This window comes from Lissotriton vulgaris, chromosome 1_1, assembly GCF_964263255.1.
Source record: "Lissotriton vulgaris chromosome 1_1, aLisVul1.2, whole genome shotgun sequence".
Taxonomy (NCBI): Eukaryota; Metazoa; Chordata; class Amphibia; order Caudata; family Salamandridae; genus Lissotriton; species Lissotriton vulgaris.
The window spans coordinates 281,696,991-281,719,289 of record NC_141685.1 but is presented as its reverse complement, the minus strand read 5'-3'; the positions used below and the strand labels follow the sequence as shown (position 1 = coordinate 281,719,289).

Here is a 22,299-nt window from a genome sequence, read left to right as displayed (position 1 = left end):
TGTAGATTTTACTGTGTCACTTTTACGAGGCTTCCTTGTGACGGAACGCCCACCCGGCATACATTACACCTTGGCGCATGTACGCCAGAGTGGTGTTTAGTTTGTTGATGAGAGATCTCAAGCAGGTCGTGGTCGTAGTACTTATATTTGCATATTTTCTGTGCAATGCCATCAACTTCTTTTCTTTATTTTTCTGTGTTAAATTGTCAATTTTAACTTCTGTTAGTACTCTCAGATCTTTCACTCCTTCCCATTTTAATCAAAGTGAATATATAAATTTTGACCATAATAAAAGTAGGTGTTACTTAGTCCTACGGCGTGAAATTTCAACTTTTCATTTTAAGAATTTAGCTCTTTACTATTTGTCTAGAAGGTTCCTCTTAAAGAGGAGCCACCTATTGATGGTTATTGAAAGATCTTGTTAAAATCTTTTGTACTTCTCTAAACTGAAACGGATTGCTGAATAGTTATATCACATTAATTAAATGTTAATATACTCTTTTCATTAAGAAGTGGAGTATACATTGAGTTTTGTTTGTAGATATTGCTAACTATGTTATTGAATGGGAGACTTTGCCAGTTGATTTTGTAAACACGAACGAAAACAGCCATTCTCGTCCTTGTTTGCCGAAATTGCACAATTTTACCTTATTTTGAAAGCCTGTTTTTTTTTTGTCCATGTAACCTCTATTCTAGATTTGCTGCTCAATAGAATGTTTTATGAGAAGTTGTCTCTCCAGGCATAAATAAATGATTACAACAAGCTTAAAGTTAAACAAAACAGACTTGCAGAGTGTAAAGTAGTGGGCCCTGGGCCCACTCATTGAAGAAACAGTGACACAAGTGACATGGGTACTTACCTAACTGACCACAAGTTAGAGCACCTGGTACTTTTTAGGTTCCACCTGCACAGCTGTGCTTGTGAAATCTATTGTTTATATTATAACGGTAGGGAGACGGTGGCAGTGTCTCCCGGACCCGCTGCTGCACCTGTGAGTACCACCAGAGTGTTTCTAGCGACATTGTTTGGGCTGCGAGAAGCATTATAATCATAGCGGACAGATTTTAAATAGTCGCTTGTTTTAATTTACCTGACAGTTTAACGAGTCCTTTAAATCCTGCATTCTCTCCCATTCAACTTGCTCGCCTGGGCTCGATATTGCAGCCTGCCCGCCCTGGTCCGACTCGGCAAGCAGTGCCGTTGTGCGGAGGGCGGACAGGCAAGAGCCAGGCTGCACTTCCGGTTTCGCCGGAGCTGAGGTTTGCGCTCTACTGGCTACCTCACTCCGGGCCATTTAGGCCGCCCTGACTCTCGGGTTCACGCGGTAGGGAGACGGTGGCAGTGTCTCCCGGACCCGCTGCTGCACCTGTGAGTACCACCAGAGTGTTTCTAGCGACATTGTTTGGGCTGCGAGAAGCATTATAATCATAGCGGACAGATTTTAAATAATCGCTTGTTTTAATTTACCTGACAGTTTAACGAGTCCTTTAAATCCTGCATTCTCTCCCATTCAACTTGCTCGCCTGGGCTCAATATTGCAGCCTGCCCGCCCCGGTCCGACTCGGCAAGCAGTGCCGTTGCGCGGAGGGCGACAGGCAAGAGCCAGGCTGCACTTCCGGTTTCGCCGGAGCTGAGGTTAGCGCTCTAGTGGCTACCTCACTCCGGGCTATTTAGGCCGCCCTGACTCTCGGGTTCACGCGGTAGGGAGACGGTGGCAGTGTCTCCCGGACCCGCTGCTGCACCTGTGAGTACCACCAGAGTGTTTCTAGCGACATTGTTTGGGCTGCGAGAAGCATTATAATCATAGCGGACAGATTTTAAATAGTCGCTTGTTTTAATTTACCTGACAGTTTAACGAGTCCTTTAAATCCTGCATTCTCTCCCATTCAACTTGCTCGCCTGGGCTCGATATTGCAGCCTGCCCGCCCCGGTCCGACTCGGCAAGCAGTGCCGTTGTGCGGAGGGCGGACAGGCAAGAGCCAGGCTGCACTTCCGGTTTCGCCGGAGCTGAGGTTTGCGCTCTACTGGCTACCTCACTCCGGGCCATTTAGGCCGCCCTGACTCTCGGGTTCACGCGGTAGGGAGACGGTGGCAGTGTCTCCCGGACCCGCTGCTGCACCTGTGAGTACCACCAGAGTGTTTCTAGCGACATTGTTTGGGCTGCGAGAAGCATTATAATCATAGCGGACAGATTTTAAATAATCGCTTGTTTTAATTTACCTGACAGTTTAACGAGTCCTTTAAATCCTGCATTCTCTCCCATTCAACTTGCTCGCCTGGGCTCAATATTGCAGCCTGCCCGCCCCGGTCCGACTCGGCAAGCAGTGCCGTTGCGCGGAGGGCGACAGGCAAGAGCCAGGCTGCACTTCCGGTTTCGCCGGAGCTGAGGTTAGCGCTCTAGTGGCTACCTCACTCCGGGCTATTTAGGCCGCCCTGACTCTCGGGTTCACGCGGTAGGGAGACGGTGGCAGTGTCTCCCGGACCCGCTGCTGCACCTGTGAGTACCACCAGAGTGTTTCTAGCGACATTGTTTGGGCTGCGAGAAGCATTATAATCATAGCGGACAGATTTTAAATAGTCGCTTGTTTTAATTTACCTGACAGTTTAACGAGTCCTTTAAATCCTGCATTCTCTCCCATTCAACTTGCTCGCCTGGGCTCGATATTGCAGCCTGCCCGCCCCGGTCCGACTCGGCAAGCAGTGCCGTTGTGCGGAGGGCGGACAGGCAAGAGCCAGGCTGCACTTCCGGTTTCGCCGGAGCTGAGGTTAGCGCTCTAGTGGCTACCTCCCTCCGGGCTATTTAGCCACGCCCTTCCTACAAGCGCGCAGCGGTTGCGCGCAGGGGGCGCCTTCGAGCGCGCCTAAGAAGCGCCGAAGAAAAGCCCGTCTGCGCCCGTCCGCGACAGGACGGGGCGAGGGGCGATGGACCCTGGTCCCTCCCCACAAGCTTTCACCGGTAAGGGTAACCAATCCCTCTCCTACTCCGCCCTCACCTTACGTAGCCTTAGACCATCTACATGCTGTAGTACAGTCATACCCTGGCACCGCATTGTGGGTGCTTTCTCTTGTCTTCAGTGTCGTCGCCTATCTAACATCATTGCGCCCCGCCCAGAGTCCAATACTTCTACTAAGGGTCTGAAAGGTTTTCTTTTAAATGTACGCTCCTTACCTAAACACCAACATCAGGTCTGGGACCTAATACACTCCATCCAACCAGACATATGTTTCCTCGTGGAAACCTGGTTTAAACCCCATACAATTACAGCCATTGCAATGGGGATTCCTTCTGGATATAAGATTAAACACCTAGACAGAGATATTAAAACTGGAGGCGGATTGGCAATTATATATATGGACCATATACAATGTACTATCATTGAACAACACTCAAACTCACAACTAGAAACTCTGCTTTTTAAAATTCACCTAACAAATCATTTCACCTGGAAAGGTGCCTTGGTTTATCGACCCCCAGGAGCAAATCCTAATTTTGCACTCACTCTTCAAGAAATTTTAGCCCCACATATGAAATCTAAAGAAGATTTTTTGCTTCTAGGTGATTTTAATATACATGTAGATCAGCCAATGTTGACCGAATCCACGGCTCTAATCACAGATCTATCGAATCTGGGTTTTGAATTAAAAAATCATGGACCTACCCATGTAGGAGGACACATGCTTGATCTAATTTTCTCTAATTCCACCAAAATAAACTGTTCCCTGGCTAAAAGTATATTGTGGACAGATCACTCTTTGTTGGAATTCACGCTAACAACCCCTGCGAGACCCACAAAGAATGCTCCCCCCCCCCCCTCCTGGAGACGTCAATGGCACAAAGTTAATGCCAACACAGCTCATGAAGCATGGACAGATCCCAACTTTTTGGAATCTGATACAGCAGACATAGCTTTAGCCAAGCTGAATGAATCTATTAAAAAAGCCATCGACACTATAGCTCCCCTAAAAAGACATAAACAACATCCAGTGTCAAAACAAGAAAAATGGTATACAAAGGAATTGAGAGCAGAGAAACAAAAATGCAGACGTGCAGAGAAAGCCTGGAGGAAAACGAAATCTGAAAATAGCCGATTGATTTTTCTCAAGGCCCAATCAGAATACTACAAAAATATAAAGTTGGCGAGAAAACAACAATTAACACAACAAATAGCAGAAGCAGGCAACAGCCCTAAGGAACTCTTTAATATTCTGCAAAACTTCATAAAGCCTATGGCTTGTGAAAGTTCTGACGACTTCTCGCAGGATCTGTGCGACAAAGTCTTGTTGTTTTTTGAAGACAAAATTAACACCATTTATGAAAAAATAGTAGCAGCCAACAATATCAGCAAAAATAAAACCAACATTTGCCCTACCACAATTCCCACCACAGACAACAAACCCTCTTTGACGTCTTTCCCTTCCATTAATCACACAGAGCTTCTTACTCTCTGTAACCATATAAAAACAGGATCCCCTAACGACCTCGTTCCAGCTAAAATGGTTGGTCCTTTGATCCCTTTATTAGGTCCCCATATACTGGAAATGGTCAACATCTCCCTTAGGACAGGCCAGGTCCCGGCAGACTGGAAAAAGGCAGTGGTGAACCCGATAAGAAAAAAGGCATCATCTCCCTGGACAGACCTATCCAACCTACGTCCCATCTCTCTCCTACCTTACTTGGGCAAGATCATGGAGAAGCACGTGAACACCTATCTCTCCCAACACCTCGAAGCGACGGAAGGCCTGGACCATTCTCAATCTGGGTTCAGGCCGAACCACAGCACAGAATCAGCACTTCAAACAGTGACCAATAACATCAAAATGGCACTGGATGATGGTTGCTCTATGATTCTGGTGCTGCTGGATCTTTCCGCCGCTTTCGATACGGTGTCTCACAAGGTGCTTCTCCATCGCCTAAGTGAGGTGGGAATAGAGGGAGAGGCTTTGGCGTGGTTGGAGAGTTTCCTGTCTGGGCGTTCCCAAGAGGTTAGGCTGGGCTCCCATAAATCCACCCACAGGGAGCTCAATAAGGGAGTGCCACAGGGCTCCTGTTTGAGCCCCACACTCTTCAACATATATGTGGCCCCCCTTGCCAACCTAGCAAGATCTTTCGGGTTCACCCCCGTGTCGTACGCTGACGACACTCAACTCCTTTTTCCCTTTAAAAATCTTACACCTGCAATAAAAAGATCTTTTGCAGATGGCATGAGAGCCATTGCAGACTGGATGTCATCAAACTGTCTGCAGTGTAATGTCGGGAAAACCGAAGTTATGTTGTTCGGCCAAGCGATGGCACATTGGTCCTCGGACTGGTGGCCCCAAGAACTGGGTCCTGTCCCCACCCCTAAAAGCAAGGTCAGAAACCTGGGAGTATTATTTGACCAACAACTTACTTTCAAGGATCACGTCAATCAAGTAGCCGGCGCCTGTTTCCGGGCCATAGGGATGCTAAGACGTGTCTTCCCCTATCTTCCGGACCACCACAGAAAAACTCTGGTGCAGGCTCTTGTTATTAGTAGGGTTGACTATTGCAATGGATTGCTCCAAGGAGCCAACGAGGAGCAACTCAAGAAATTGCAAGTTATTCAAAACACTGCAGCAAGGACTGTCATGAATGCCCCACCCAGGACACCATCCTGCCCCCTACTGACTCAGCTTCACTGGCTTCCTGTGAAGAAGCGAGTTCAGTTCAAGACCCTGTGTACCATACACAAGAGCCTAACGGGGATGGGCCCTAAGTATTTCATTGACATCTTTCAGCCCTACATCCCAGGACGCTCTTTGCGTTCCAGCAATCAGCAACTACCTAAAATACCCCGAATTAAGAAAACCAGACAAGGTGGCCGTGCACTGGCTCACACTGGACCCACACTATGGAACTCACTGCCGCCTGAACTGAGGTCCATCACCAACCATATGATGTTTAGAAAAAATCTAAAAACCTACCTGTTTCCCAGCTACTAATGGTCATTTTAGTCCCGGACACTCTTTTACTCTCACTTCCATCTGCAGTTATAGCGCGGAGATACCCCTTCGGGGTCTAGTCTGGCGCTTTACAAGCATATAAAATATAAAAAAATATATAAAATATACCCTAAAATGGGCCTTTCATCCCTAGCCTCTCTTTCCTGGCTTCTGTGCTTGCCACTTACTTTTCCTCAAATCTATTGGTTTTATCATGTTTTCGGCATTTACAAAGGCTTGTTCCTTGTTTGCTTCTCTTATCAGTTTCCGTGGCCAAAATACTTTTAACATCTGCTTTGGTGCCACTCTTTTTTCAGAAAGTCACCCTCTTTTCTGCTTTTTCGTCTTGGAACATATATATAGCATCTGGAGAAAGTGATTTGCCCAGAATCATAGTATGTTGCGCTGCTGAGACGCAAACAGGGATCACCAGCTCTTGAGTCAGCAGCTCTGGCCACTGCACCACATCCTCTCCACTCCCGTGTTACTTGTCAGGGAGGTCCTTCCTTTGTCCCTAGCGATGAGTGATGAAAACAGCATTAAATTCATCACACAGTCTAAACAGATGCATTACCAATGCTTGTATTGACAGGGTCACCTGACTGGTGACGCCTGTGTTGTATATGTGTGTGTTTGAAGACAATTCTGCTAGGGAGGGGCAGATAAATGACATGTCCAGCAGAACATCTGTCAGAAATTGGATTAATGGTGCATTCTACAACACTTGTTTCATTATATATTGAAATGTCTGTGTCTACTGAGGGTCAAGACACTCAGGGGCATATTTACAAGCTCCTGTTAGCTGCCGGAAATTCACTTTCGGTGACGGTCCTGCGGCTCACACTGCAGGGCCATACCTACAAGGTCATTTAAAGCCACCCTACGTGGATTTTATCATGGCCTTGTAGATATGGACTGAGGCAACGCAGCTAAAGTTGCTGTGTTGCTTCACCCTGCAATAAGAAGTGCCATGGGCATTAGGGTGGGTGTTCCCAACTAACACCCATGGTATTGACTTACAAGAATTAATAAACCTGGGTATACGTCAAAAGGCTACACCTCCTAGTGGAGGTGTAATCGAGACGCAAAGAGGAGAAATACCTTAATTTCTTCTCGCTTTTCCTTTTTCTATGTGTGCTGCATTCTTCAGCACACATAGAGGAAAAACGCCTCTCGTAATTGTTTTTGTGCAGGAAGGTGTCTCTTCCTGCACAAAAACAGTCATCCCTGCAATGCAGGCACCCTTGCACCATGGTGCAAGGGTGCTTGCGTTAGCACATGGCAGCCCATTGTGCAGCAGCGCAGGGAAAAGGACAGGAATGCACGTATCTCATAGATTACTGATTCTGCTGGTCCTTTTCTTTTGACTCAGGGCAGCGCATTAAGATTTTTTGCGGCGCTGCCCTAAGCGCCAAAACCTCATAAATGAGGCCGTTAATTTGAAGAGCTTGGCCACATTTTATAGCTCATTGTCTAAAGTTCCCCTCAAAATTCTCCTCTCCCCCTGCCTTGCGTCTCGCGCCTCCACTAAAACATTAAGCTGTATATTTACATGGATAGAAATTGAGAGCGGCGTTAGCATTCTTGGTTTAATGCCACGCTCCGCCACTTTTGGAAATGCACGACCAAGGTATTTGCAACAATACTCTGCAGCCCTGTGTTTCCGGCTGCCCTGCCACAAATTACTGCTGCCTAGCCCCAACGCAGGCACCCTTGGACATAGTGCAAAGGTGACTGCTATGGGGGAATGATTGCTTATGTGCAGAAAGGGATACCTTTCTGCACATAAACAATCATGCATGGCGTTTGTTGTTTTTATGTGTGCTGCATAAACTAGCACACATAGAAACATCAAAAAGGAGGTGATATAAAGCATTTCTGCTCATTACTCCATCTAAAGACCAGGGGCCAGACTTACAAGAACTGGCGCATCTCTGCATATTAGCAGAGATGAGCCAGTTACTTTGCGTGACAGAAAAACTAACCTTGCGCCATCATGGATGCGCCGCATTTACAATGCGGTGCACCGTGGCGCACGGATAGACAGATGTGTGATGCATCCTTTGTCGGAAAGGCAATGTATTGTTGAAGTCAAGTCGTAAGCACGACACAACTCCAGCAATGGTCAGGAATGCCTATTCCCATCATGCTGCGTCACTCCTTACACCTGCTTCAAGCAGGCGCAACGCTGTGACGCAGCGGCGTCATAAAAGTGACTCCGTGGAGGAGGAGCCAAGATGGCGATCGGCATGGAAGTGTAGGCTCCCGGCTCCGTAAGCTTCCGAGCCCCGCAAGGCAATCCTGCCCAAGATCCTGGCATTGCATGGCAGCAGGGCGACAGTGAAAGCGCGCGGATATCGCTTGCGCGATCCCGGCGCCTCTACCGGCCTCACAGACGGAGATATTCACGAAATCGATTGATGGCCTCAAACCACCCTGAGCCGAGACCTCGACTGGTAATCATGGCCAGGCGTTGACTCATCGGCGGCGGCCAGCTGGACCTGGGCGGAGTCGGCCCACCGGGACGCAGCAACTCCAGAGAGATGTTTTCTGAAGGTGCCCTGGTTGTCACACGGTGCGGCTGTAGTGCATACTCGACATGGAGGCTCGGTGGAACTACTACTGATTGCGGAGTGCGGAAGGTGAGCCTGTCGGCTTTGTCTTTGGTCCTGCCCGGTTTTCGCGGGCCGCTCCCGAATTTGTGACTGGTGCCGAATCGGAGAGGGGATGGCCACTGCCGTAGACTGCTTTTCAGGCTTATACTCTGGAAGCCCCCGGAATTCCAGCTGCAGTCTGCCTGAGCCGGACTTGTCCATGCCCTGCCTTTGTTCTCCCGACCAGTTGGAGACGCCTGATGGGTGCCTGAATAAGAAGGAGTACAATACCCTGCCTACTGAAGTGCTGTGTGAGGGTGAGTGCGAGTCACCGAGTAGTTCAGTGATGGGGAAAATACAGCCTGTGCTGTCTCGCAGTGATATTCTTGCTGCCTTGAGTGACTTCCACACCACTTGGAGGGATGGCTCCCGAGCGCTTGGTGGAAAGCTGGACGATATTGCGCTCACACTGGGGCGGCGGCTCCCGGATGGCCCCCAGGTACGCAAGGAATTGCCCCCACCTACATTTGAGGAGGGTACTGTGTTTATACTTGGACGCGGAGGGGAATGGATGATCCCAGACAGTGTGGGTGCCTGTGACAGAATGCCCACATGTCTCTATTGTGCTGAAGGATGCCTTTCCCAGCATTTGATAGTGGCCTCGTCCATTGTAACGCCGCTGAAGACTCGGACACTGGTTCAGCTACTGTTGCCTCCTGTGACTGCTTCCTCTTTCCTGGCCCCTGTACTTCTGCTGTGGAATGCGTCCCCTGAATCGGAACTGGGAGTGCTGGTATTCAGTGAAGGAGACTCTGTCGGTGGTCGGCGACGTCCATTTTGTACTTGCAAGTTGCGCCTCTGCCGTGCGTGGACATTTTGTCTTTATATGTCTGCCGAGACGGGATCTCCGCTGCGGGCATGCCACGGGGGACTTACAAGAACAGGCCAGGGCTAAGTGGTTCTCTCTAATATTTGATGTCTGTGTGGCTGGCGGGGAAGCGGGTTGGCGAGTTCTTAAGATACACCCAATAGCGCATACGTGATGACTCACCCCCATTTTTATTGCACTAAGTGATTGCTGCTTTGACTGTTGCTTCTGGTGTGGAGATTACATTCATGGAAGGGGAGACCGGGAGCCTGTTGGGATGGCCCTCCTCCGGAATTATATAACTTTTTTCTTTTTCCTTTCTCTTTTCTGTACCTAAATTTCGGGCTCCTGTTTTTCGGGCGACAGGCACACTGCTAGGGGGGGGTAGGCCGTAGCCTCTGCATGCGTGCAGGGTGGGGGGTTGGGAGGCGGGTTTTTTTTGTTTTGTCTTAGTTTCTATGGGCCTTATTTTTTCTCTTCTCTTTTCTTGGTTCCTTTCTCTTTTTCTTCCTTCTTTTGGGTCAGTATGGTGACTAGGTGTAGCGTTGCTTATCGTTTCTGTTGTTAGTGTTACCGCTAACATCAGTTAGGATGTTCCACGTTCGTGGGGTGGGTAATGACCAGTATGTACTGTGAATACATGTTTTTTATCCTGATAAGCATATTTTTGTGCCGATCTTCCGATTGTGACTCTTAGCTTCATTGATAACCTGCTGTGTTCATTGCCCACTATGTGCTTTCGGCGGATTGAATGTCGTCTGATCCTTCTTATTTTATAATTTAAAAATTAACCTAATTTATCCTGTACTCGGCGGTCGCTTTTCCCATATGTGATATTTCGAATACTTGCTGCTTTTCATCTCTAGGGACTGCTGAGCTGTTCTATGGTTGTTTTTTGTGCAACAAACTGATTTCGAGGCCGGCCAGAATGGTTGTAGGCCCATACCTGTATGATGCTGTTGCACAATAAAGGTTTCCCAAAAAAAAGTGACTCCGTGAAATTTTGTAGATTTTACTGTGTCACTTTTGCGAGGCTTCCTTGCGACGGAACGCCCACCCGGCATACATTACACCTTGGCGCATGTACGCCAGAGTGGTGTTTGGTTTGTTGATGAGAGATCACAAGCAGGTCGGGGTCGTAGTACTTATATTTGCATATTTTCTGTGCATTGCCATCAACTTCTTTTCTTTATTTTTCTGTGTTAATTTGTCAATTTTAACTTCTGTTCGTACTCTCAGATCTTTCACTCCTTCTCATTTTAATCAAAGTGAATATATACATTTTGACCATAATAAAAGTAGGTGTTACTTAGTCCTACCACGTGAAATTACAACGTTACATGTTAAGAATTTAGCTCTTTACTATTGGTCTAGAAGGTTCCTCTTGAAGAGGAGCCACCTATTCATGGTTAATGATAGATCTGGATAAAAACTATTGTTCTTATCTAGACTGAAATAGATGTCTGAATAGTCATATTGCATTAGGTAAATGTTAATATATTCTTTTCATTAAGAAGCGGGGTATACATTGAAATTTGTTTTGTAGATATTGCTAACTATGTTAATAAATGGGAGATGTTGCCAGTTGATTTTGTAAACACAAACGAAAACAGCCAGTCTTGTCCTTGTTTGCCGTTCTTGCACAATTTTACCTTTTTTTGAAAGCCTGGATTTTTTTAGTCCATGTAACTTCCATTCTAGATTTGCTGCTCAATAGATTGCTTTGTGAGAAGTTGTCTCTCCAGGCATAAATAAATGATTACAACAAGCTTAAAGTTAAACACAACAGGCTTGCAGAGTGTAAAGTAGTGGGCCCTGGGCCCACTCGTTGAAGAAACAGTGACACTAGTGACATGGGTACTTACCTAACTGACCACAAGTTAGACCACCTGGTACTTTTTAGGTTCCACCTGCACAACTGTGCTTGTGAAATCTATTGTTTATATTATAACCTTAAAAAGGGCCTTTCATCCCTAGCCTCTCTTTCCTGGCTTCTGTGCTTGCCACTTACCTTTCCTCCAATCTATTGGTTTTATCATGTTTCCTGCATTTACAAAGGCTTGTTCCTTGTCTGCTTCTCTTATCAGTTTCCGTGGCCAAAATACTTTTAACATCTGCTTTGGTGCCACTCTTTTTTCAGAAAGTCACCCTCTTTTCTGCTTTTTCGTCTTAGAACATATATATAGTATCTGGAGAAAGTGATTTGCCCAGAATCATAGGATGTTGTGCTGCCGAGACGCAAACAGGGATCACCAGCTCTTGAGTCAGCAGCTCTGGCCACTGCACCACATCCTCTCAACTCAAGTGTTACTTGTCAGGGAGGTCCTTCCTTTGTCCCTAACGATGAGTGAAGAAAACAGCATTAAATTCATCACACAGTCCAATCAGATGCATTACCACGCTTGTATTGACAGGGTCACCTGACTGGTGACGCCTGTGTTGTATGTGTGTGTTTGAAGACAATTCTGCTAGGGAGGGGCAGATAAATGACATGCCCAGCAGAACATCTGTCAGAAATTGGAGTAATGGTGCATTCTACAACACTTGTTTCATTATATATTGAAATGTCTGTGTCTACTGAGGGTCAAGACAATCAGGGGCATATTTACAAGCTCCTGTTAGCTGCCGAAAATACACTTTCGGTGACGGTCCGGCGGCTCACACTGCAGGGCCATATTTAGAAGGTCATTTAAAGCCACCCTACGTGGATTTTATCATGGCCTAGTAGATATGGACTGAGGCAACGCAGCTAAAGTTGCTGTGTTGCTTCACCCTGCAATAAGAAGGCGTGCAATGGGCATTATGGTGGGTGTTCCCACGTATCACCCATGGTATTGACTTACAAGAATTAATAAACCTGGGAATATGTCAAAAGGCTACACCTCCTAGGGGAGGTGTAAGTGAGACGCAAAGAGGAGAAATACCTTAATTTCTTCTTGCTTTTCCTTTTTCTATGTGTGCTGCATTCTGCAGCACACATAGAGGAAAAACGCCTCTCGTAATTGTTTTTGTGCAGGAAGGTGTCTCTTCCTGCACAAAAACAGTCATTCCTGCAATGCAGGCACCCTTGCACCATGGTGCAAGGGTGCTTGCGTTAGCACATGGCAGCCCATTGTGCAGCAGCGCAGGGAAAAGGACAGGAATGCACGTATCTCATAGATTACTGATTCTGCTGGTCCTTTTCTTTTGACTCAGGGCAGCGCATTAAGATTTTTTGCGGCGCTGCCCTAAGCGCCAAAACCTCATAAATGAGGCCGTTAATTTGAAGAACTTGGCCACATTTTATAGCTCATTGTCTAAAGTTCCCCTCAAAATTCTCCTCTCCCCCTGCCTTGCATCTCACGCCTCCACTAAAACATTAAGCGGTATATTTACATGGATAGAAATTGAGAGCAGCGTTAGCATTCTTGGTTTAATACTACGCTCCGCCACTTTTGGAAACGCATGACCAAGGTATTTGCAACAATACTCTGCAGCCCTGTGTTTTCGCACACCCTGCCACAAATTACAGCTGCCTAGCCCCAATGCAGGCACCCTTGGACATAGTGCAAAGGTGACTGCTATGGGGGAAGGATTGCTTATGTGCAGAAAGGGATACCTTTCTGCACATAAACAATCATGCATGGCGTTTTGTTGTTTTTATATGTGCTGCATAAAACAGCACACATAGAAACATCAAAAACGAGGTGATGTAAAGCATTTCTGCTCATTACTCCATGTAAAGATCAGGGGCCAGACTTACAAGAACTGGCGCATCTCTGCATATTAGCAGAGATGAGCCAGTTACTTTGCGTGACAGAAAAACTAACCTTGCGCCACAATGGATGCGCAGCATTTACAATGCGGTGCACCGTGGCGCAAGGATAGACAGATGTGTGATGCATCCTTTGTCGGAAAGGCAATGCATTGATGGAGTCAAGTCGTAAGCTCGACACAACTCCAGCAATGGTCAGGAATGCCTATTCCCATCATTCTGCGTCACTCCTTAGATCTGCTTCAAGCAGGCGCAACGTTGTGACGCAGTGGCGTCATAAAAGTGACTCCGTGAAATTTTGTAGATTTTACTGTGTCACTTTTACGAGGCTTCCTTGCGACGGAACGCCCACCCGGCATACATTACACCTTGGAGCATGTACGCCAGAGTGGTGTTTGGTTTGTTGATGACAGATCTCAAGCAGGGCGTGGTCGTAGTACTTATATTTGCATATTTTCTGTGCAATGCCATCAACTTTTTTTCTTTATTTTTCTGTGTTAAATTGTCAATTTTAACTTCTGTTAGTACTCTCAGATCGTTCACTCCTTCCCATTTTAATCAAAGTGAATTTATAAATTTTGACCATAATAAAAGTAGGTGTTACTTAGTCCTACGGCGTGAAATTACAACTTTTCATGTTAAGAATTTTCAGCCTGATTCATGAAGTGAAATTGCGCCCGCAATCGCTGCGAAAACGCAAATGCGGGCGCAATTTCCGTAATCGGCATTCAACAAGAAAATAGCAAATTCGCTAACACATATTTGCGAAGTCGCTAATATAATCGCAGAATCCCTGCTGCTGAGCATTAGCGAATCGGAAATTGCGACACACCACGGAATCTGCGAAAATAATAGCGAATTCGCAATAGAAAATCGCTATCGGCATTCAAGAACAATCGCAATGTGCGAAAAACCCAAAAATCGCTATTTGCACGGCGCAAAATAAGGACAACTCAAAGCAGGTGGTAACCATGAAAGGCATTGAAAAAAATTTTCAAATAACCGTTGTCCTATCACCAACAGGGCCAGGCCTGACCAATCACACATAAGGACATTCAGCAGCAGCATTAGGCCTTCCACAATGCCAGGGATGTACATGGTGGTGAGGCGGCGAAGGCTACAGCGAGCAGCACGGAGGAGACGCATGAGGCAGGCAAGGATTTACCGGCTGCGGGTCACCTTGCTGGGCCAAACCAGAGAACAGATTTATGCTAAATACAGGCTGAATGGGGAAATGATCACCTGGCTGATACAAGAACTCGACCCCATCATGCAGCACCCAACAAGGCGAAACAATTCTGTGCCCACACATGTGCAGGTATTGTGCAGCCTGCACCTCCTGGCCTCCGGCAGTTTCCAGGGCATAGTAGCCGCTGCTGGGGGGATATCCCAGCCCACCATGTCACGCTGCCTCCACACTTTTGTTGACGCCATGCTCAGCCAGCTCCACCGGTACATCGCATTTCCCACGAGCCAACAGGAATTGGACCTCACTAAACTACAATTTTATAATGTTGCCCATTTTCCCCATGTCATCGGCTGCATAGACTGTACCCACGTCGCCATCTGCCCACCAGCTGGCACGGAGTATATGTACCGCAACAGAAAGTGCTACCACTCCCTCAACATACAGATGGTCTGCAATGCCAAGAGCATCATCACTGACATTGTGGCCCAGTACCCAGGGAGTACCCATGACTCCTTCATCTTCAGGCACAGCGGACTCCACACACGACTGATCAGGGGAGAGTTTGGGGAAGGACACCTACTTGGTAAGTACACTTTGTCGACAATGTCACATTGCTATGAAGTAACTGCGCTGCACAGGCAATCAACATCTGCTCCTCTCATTCAGGTGACAGTGGCTACGCCCTACGGGAATACCTCCTGACCCCTTACCTCAACCCTGCCACACCTCAGCAACGGCGCTACAATGTTGCGCACATCCGGACAAGGAACTGTATTGAAAGGACATTTGGCCTGCTCAAGAGCAGGTCCCGTATACTGCACAAGACAGGTGGGGCCATGTATTACAGTCCTGCAGCGTGCTGCCGCATTGTGGCTGTCTGTGCAATGCTTCATAACATTGCTACCAAGCGGCGGATACCAGTTAACATCTCAGGCAGTGAATCTGAGGGGGACGACCGGCCACCAGCAAATGCGCACCATGCACGCGGGGAGAACCCAGCTGAAGGCCACAGATGTCGCAACCACATCACAGATAACAATTTCTAGCCCACCCCCTTCCCCCACCCCACATATCACAATTGCATGCTAAATATAATGATAACACAAGGCAAATGTATGCTTCAAAATAAATGTATTTGTTTGATTCACAACAGAAAAGGGACATGGAAAGAACTATTTACAAAAAAAATACAGTATTCCAGCATACTGCATGTTATTGTGCATGGCAGGCTTATCCTCAGCCTGTGCCTGTGTCCCTGACACAATGTCAATGCTGCTTCCTGCGCACATTTCCCAGCCGCCTTTGAGGCTCCTCATCCTCATCCTGGGCAGATGGACCAGGCGTAGCCCTGGTGCTGCGCCTAGGTGGGGGGGCCTGCGTGGCAGAGTTGCTGCTCACGCTGGAGGCAGCCTCACTCCCATCGTCTCCCCCTACAACGGCCGGTACCACAGGTTGGAGCAGTGGGACCACGGCGGTGGTCAAGTGCTCCAGCACTCGGGTGATCTCCTCGCAGCACTGGACCAGCTGGTGCTGCTGCGTCATAGAGCGCCGGGAGAGCTGGGTGGTGGCATTTGCTGCCACATAATTGGAGCGACTATAGGTTGCCATCTGGCTCACCAGCTGGTGGTGGCGCCTGCGTGCTACACTGCGCTGCTTCCCCAGCGCAGCAGTATTGGCCTCCATAGCCACCGCCATGCGCTCAATGGCCGCCGTCATGCGGTCCACCCGCTGGCCGACTCCGGCCACATTGCGGCCGATCTTCTGCAGCTGGAGCTGGATGGCTCCTTGCTGCTGCGACTGCCTCTGGTGGAGACGGAGCATTCGCCGCTCCACGCTCATGCAGGCATGGAGATGCCCTTTGCCCCTCCTGCTCTGCTGCCGCTGTGTTGCGGATGTGGCTGGGCCAGATCTTGGAGGACGAGCTGCAGGTGTTGTGGCAGCTGGCGTCGCAGGTGCGGCAGGCACTGGAGGCACATTGGTGGGGGGCCTGGCCTTGGCAGGCGGTGGTCCTGCAGATTTTGATGCAGGTAAGGTGGTGGGCCTGGCTGCTGGTGTTGGCGCAGCGGCAGGGGATGGTGGCTGGGTGGCGGGTAGGGATACCTCCTCCTGGGCCTCCTCGACGATCACCAGCCTCTCACTGTCACTGCTATCATCTGCACCTGTGAGGGTAAGTGGATACTCATTAGGTGCATGTGACTGTCAGACGTGCAGATGTTACATGCATGCTGGGTGACATTCCCTGGATGGCTGTGGATTTGTGCGCTTAGGAACCTTTCAGGCCGCATAGTGGTACAACTACATTGTGGACATACTACGTCTCCCACAATGCCTCAGGGCATTTCCTGATGCACAACTTAGGCATGATTAAGGGCCAATGAGTGAGCCTATTTGGGCAGGGACGGTCATAAGGGACAGGGTCGCAGCCGCATGCCACTTACCTTGGGTGTTGTGGGTTGGGCGGGAGGAGTCCAGGGTGGTCACGCCAACACACGCCTCCCTCTCCAGGGTGTCCTCTACCTGGTCCTCCAGGGGGGTGTTGGGTGGGACAGTCGGTCCACCACCTCCGGTGCCAGATGACTCACCGAGACGCGCCGCCACCCTCTCCTTGGCACGCCCTCGGAGGTCGTACCAGCGCTTCTTGATCTCTTCCACCGACCTTGCCGCAACGCCAACTGAGTTCACGCTGGAGGCAATCCCCACCCAGATCCTCCTCTTCTCCTGTTCGGGGACCCTCCTTGAGTTTGCACCAAACAGCTGGGCGTGTTGGGCCACCACCCCTTCAATGAGGTTCTCCAACTCCGACTCGGAGAATTTCAGCTTGCGCTTTCGGCTAGCGCTGTTGCTGGGGCCGGGCAGTGGTTCTTCAGACATGGCGGGCGCAATTTCTGCCGGGTCGGGAGTCGCTATCGGCGGTTTGGCGGCTACTTTCCGTCGTGTCGAGTCGGATGATTGCGTCACTGTGGTGTTTGGGGGTGGGATTTGGCAGCTTCCTGCTTGTGATGTCATCACGGTGCTCGGAATGCGTAATCCCGTATTTCCGGATCCCGCGATAATGCGACACGCAATCCCGATCGCACGGGATTGCGAGTCGCAATCCCGTGCGATCGGGATTGCGTGTCGCAATCCCGATCGCTGGTGGCCGGAAATTGCGATTTTTCTGCGTTTTATGTAGGTCGCTAACGGCTTTTGCGCCCGCGTGCGAGTCGCTATTTTTTCCCTGAAAAATACATGAATGCCGTTTTGCGTTTTCTCAATAGCGAGTCGCTATTATTCGCTATTAGGGACACGCAAAACGGCCCGTACATGAATCAGGCTGTTTGCTCTTTACTGTTTGTCTAGAAGGTTCCTCTTGAAGAGGAGCCACCTATTCATGGTTAATGATAGCTCTGTATAAAAACTTTTGTTCTTATCTAAACTGAAATAGATTGCTCAATAGTCATATTGCATTAGTTAAATGTTAATATATTCTTCTCATTAAGAAGCGGGGTATACATTGAAATTTGTTTTGTTGATATTGCTAACTATGTTAATAAATGGGAGATGTTGCCAGTTGATTTTGTATACACAAACGAAAACAGCCAGTCTCGTCCTTGTTTGCCGATCTTGCACAATTTTACCTTATTTTGAAAGCCTGGATTTTTTTAGTCCATGTAACTTCCATTCTAGATTTGCTGCTCAATAGAATGCTTTGTGAGAAGTTGTCTCTCCAGGCATCAATAAATGATTACAACAAGCTTAAACTTAAACAAAACAGACTTGCAGAGTGTAAAGTAGTGGGCCCTGGGCCCACTCGTTGAAGAAACAGTGACACTAGTGACATGGGTACTTACCTAACTGACCACAAGTTAGAGCACCTGGTATTTTTTAGGTTCCACCTGCACAGCTGTGCTTGTGAAATCTATTGTTTATATTATAACCTTAAAAAGGGCCTTTCATCCCTAGCCTCTCTTTCCTGGCTTCTGTGCTTGCCGCTTACTTTTCCTCCAATCTATTGGTTTTATCATGTTTCCTTGTAAAGTATGGGCGTAGACTTCTTAAAGCTCAAGTTATTTATTGGCAACTCTGCAGTCAGGGGACATCAACATCAACCTCTTCAATCCCTGACTCCTCAACCGTCTCTCTAGCCTCCCCGTACATTCCACCCTCAACACTCCAGATCCCCAGTGATGTCCCCAGTATTCTAACACATCAACTCTATCCCTTCAACCATACCACACACTTCTGATCTCCTTAACTCCACCTCCAACTCACTCTTAACTGCAAACAGAACATCTCTCACTTTAAAACTCACTGCCACAGCATTTTCCTCCAACTCAACTTTGTGTCTAAATTCTTCCAGTGCACCAAACCTCCCCGAAAAAACATCACTAAACTCACACGTAACCTCTTTCCTCATCTCATCACTTACATCAACATCCGAAACCCAAACTTGTACTCTTGTGTTAGGATTTAATATCATATCAAAACTTGCTAGATCCTTCCAACCAAAAACACAAGGGCCTTGCTCTTTAACATACATCCTCCCCTTCACCACTCTACCCTTAAACTCAAATCTCACATCTCTATACCCCACAACCTCACCAGAATAACTCCTTTGATTAATGTCACTCCTCATTAACTTCCCACCAATTTTCCTCTCAAATTTCCTTTTCCACATATCCATATTCACCATAGTGTGAGGTGACCCTGAATCTGCCACCAACATCACCCTTACTCCTACAACATCCATCTCCCATTTTGGTTTGCTGCCACCCTTACTTTTCACATCCATTATAAAATCACTCATTATAAAGATATCATCATCATCTTCTGACTCTTCTTTCAACCTGATGCCAAGCTTGAACTCCTTAAGTACACCAATTTTATCTGAAACTACATCACTGTACTCTCGTTTGATTTTTTTCCCAAACTCATCATCTTCTTCCAGTACCATAACCTGCTCTTTAGCATTGGGATTGAGAATTATTTTCAAACTGGCTTGATCTTTCCATCCTAAGACACTTGGCCCATACTCTGCCACATACATCCTTCCTTCTGCCACTCTCCCTTTAAACACAAAAAAGACATCTCTACACCCAAGAATAGGAATTTTCTTCCCAGTGAATCCTCTCGGATTGATGTCACTTTCCATTAAATCCAAGCCAATTTCTTTCTCAAACTTTTCCTTCCACATATCCAAATTGACAATCGTATAAGGTGATCCTGAATCAGCCACCAATGTCACGGTCACTCCTGCCACCACAATTTCACACTTTGGTTTGCTCGTTCCATTACTCTTCACTTCCAAGATAAAATCCTTTACAATGAAAACGTCATCATCCGAATCGTCTTCTTCATCCTTCTTCTTCCCTTCGTCTTCTGCCTCTGTTACATATTTTATTCTTGTAGACTTCTCCCTTCTATAACAAACTCTAGCAAAGTGACCAACCAATCCACAAACTGTACACTTCTGATCTCTTGCTCTGCATGCTAGACTGTTCGCCAAATGTGCATAACTTCCACATCTATAGCATGCTAAATTGGATCCACCTTCTCTCTTGTATTCATCCTTCGCGCCTTGAAAGTACTTCTTCTCCGACTCCCTCTCATTGAATTTGTTTCTCCTATCTGCACCAACACTGCTCGTCCTTGTCATTTTCCTTACAACACACACCTCCTCCTTTTCTTTTCCCTTCTCATCATCTAAGGCTGCTTTCGCACATCTGACCGATACTTCAGCTTTCCTTACCACGGCTAACACTTTGTTGAGTGTTCCATCTCCCATTGTCCATAATCTTTCTTGAACTCTCTTATTATTTGTTAGCATAATAATCTGATCTCTTATTAACTCTTCCTCAATCTGTCCAAATCGGCATTTCTCCGCCATTATTTTCAGAACTCCTAAATAGTCATCAATTTTCTCATCCTGTCCTTGCTTTCTTCTGAAAAACTTGTATCTATCAATTGCCACACATACTGTTGGCGCATAGTACCTCTCTAAGTCATCCAAAGCATTTTCATATACATCTGCTTCTTCATCACTTCTCTCTTTTTTCTGCATCCTCTCATATTGTCTAATACCTTCCGGTCCCAAAGAATGCAATAGTATTCCCTTCTTAATTTCCGGTGTCATTTCCTCATTTTTTATGGTGAACATGTAATTTTTAAAGTATACCTTCCACTCTTGCCATCTTATTTTTGGTTCACCAGGCTCTGTTAAAAATGGTATAGGCGGTGTCAAAGCGAATGTCTGCGCTGCACACATTTTTTTATTTAATGCAGAACTATTTCCACTTTACTTTACTCCACTTCTTTCTTTATACAGTCACAAGAGTGCACTAATGGGCACTTATTCAACTTATTGTCGCTTGCCTGGGCCTTTAATTAACTTTTTTGCTGCTTTTCATTGTTTCCTTTTTTTTTTAAAACGACAACATTAACTTCTTTTCCGCTTATCGTTGTTTTCTCCCTTTTAAAACCGAGTGCCGACGTGATGACGTCATACGCTGGCCAATCAGTGCCTCTCACCTTCACTGCGCACAGAATATTTCCTTTTAAACAACTGTCTCGAGCTGCAGTACGCGCTTCCCTTCACGCTGCCTCTCGCCTTCACTGGACACAGAATGTTTTCTTTTAAACAACTGTCTCGAGCTGCAGTTCGCGCTCCCTTCACGCACTTTTTTTATATTCAGTTAACAATGCCGCCGACTTTCCTCCTCTTCCTGCTGCTTGCCTCGCGCAGTTGCACATGCGTTCTTCCTTCTAACTCAGATACGTCATAATGCCTTTGACCACAGCCGCTCCGCTCCACAGCTGCTCCGCCGCACTGCTTGCACTTCCTCACGCGCCTGGCTCACGCTCGCAGGTATTTTAAAATTATAATAAATTCCTTCTGCCTCCAGCTCTCACCTTTTCCAGTCAAAGATCATCTTTCCACGGCTACATCAGATACGTCTCCTCCGCCGCTCCTCTGCTCAGCTCGTACTTCCTCAAGCGCTTGGCTCGCGCTCACGGAAAACTTTAATTTGTCACTATTCAAATTCAACTTGCCGCTCTCACCTCTTCTAGCCAAAGTTAATCTTCTCTTGGCAACTTCATTCGACAAACTCCTCTGCCGATACTTCGCAATGCTCACTTCCTTCTCCGCCTCACTCCGGCGCTCTGAATCAGACTTTAAGCTCCGTGGTCTTCTCACAAAGTCCGTGGGTCCTCACACAGAGTTGCCGATCCTCCGTCGCCAACTTGTAAAGTATGGGCGTAGACTTCTTAAAGCTCAAGTTATTTATTGGCAACTCTGCAGTCAGGGGACATCAACATCAACCTCTTCAATCCCTGACTCCTCAACCGTCTCTCTAGCCTCCCCGTACATTCCACCCTCAACACTCCAGATCCCCAGTGATGTCCCCAGTATTCTAACACAGAATACTCCGACATCACATTCCTGCATTTACAAAGGCTTGTTCCTTGTCTGCTTCTCTTATCAGTTTCCGTGGCCAAAATACTTTTAACATCTGCTTTGGTGCCACTCTTTTTTCAGAAAGTCACCCTCTTTTCTGCTTTTTCGTCTTGGAACATATATATAGCATCTGGAGAAAGTGATTTGCCCAGAACCATAGGATGTTGCTCTGCCGAGACGCAAACAGGGATCACCAGCTCTTGAGTGAGCAGCTCTGGCCACTGCACCACATCCTCTCCACTACCGTGTTACTTGTCAGGGAGGTCCTTTCTTTGTCCCTAGCGATGAGTCAAGAAAACAGCATTAAATTCATCACACAGTCCAAACAGATGCATTACCAATGCTTGTATTGACAGGGTCACCTGACTGGTGACGCCTGTGTTATATGTGTGTGTTTGAAGACAATTCTGCTAGGGAGGGGCAGATAAATGACATGTCCAGCAGAACATCTGTCAGAAATTGGATTAATGGTGCATTCTACAACACTTGTTTCATTA

General features: G+C 47.2%; 3 pseudogenes; all 3 read left to right on the top strand.

Moving 5' to 3' along the window:
• Positions 1–341: 341 nt before the first annotated feature.
• On the top strand, positions 342–396 carry LOC147747046 (U7 small nuclear RNA; annotated as a pseudogene).
• Positions 397–10,769: 10,373 nt separating this feature from the next.
• Positions 10,770–10,824, top strand: LOC147747045 (U7 small nuclear RNA; annotated as a pseudogene).
• Positions 10,825–17,678: 6,854 nt separating this feature from the next.
• Positions 17,679–17,732, top strand: LOC147747044 (U7 small nuclear RNA; annotated as a pseudogene).
• The last annotated feature ends 4,567 nt before the right edge of the window (positions 17,733–22,299 follow it).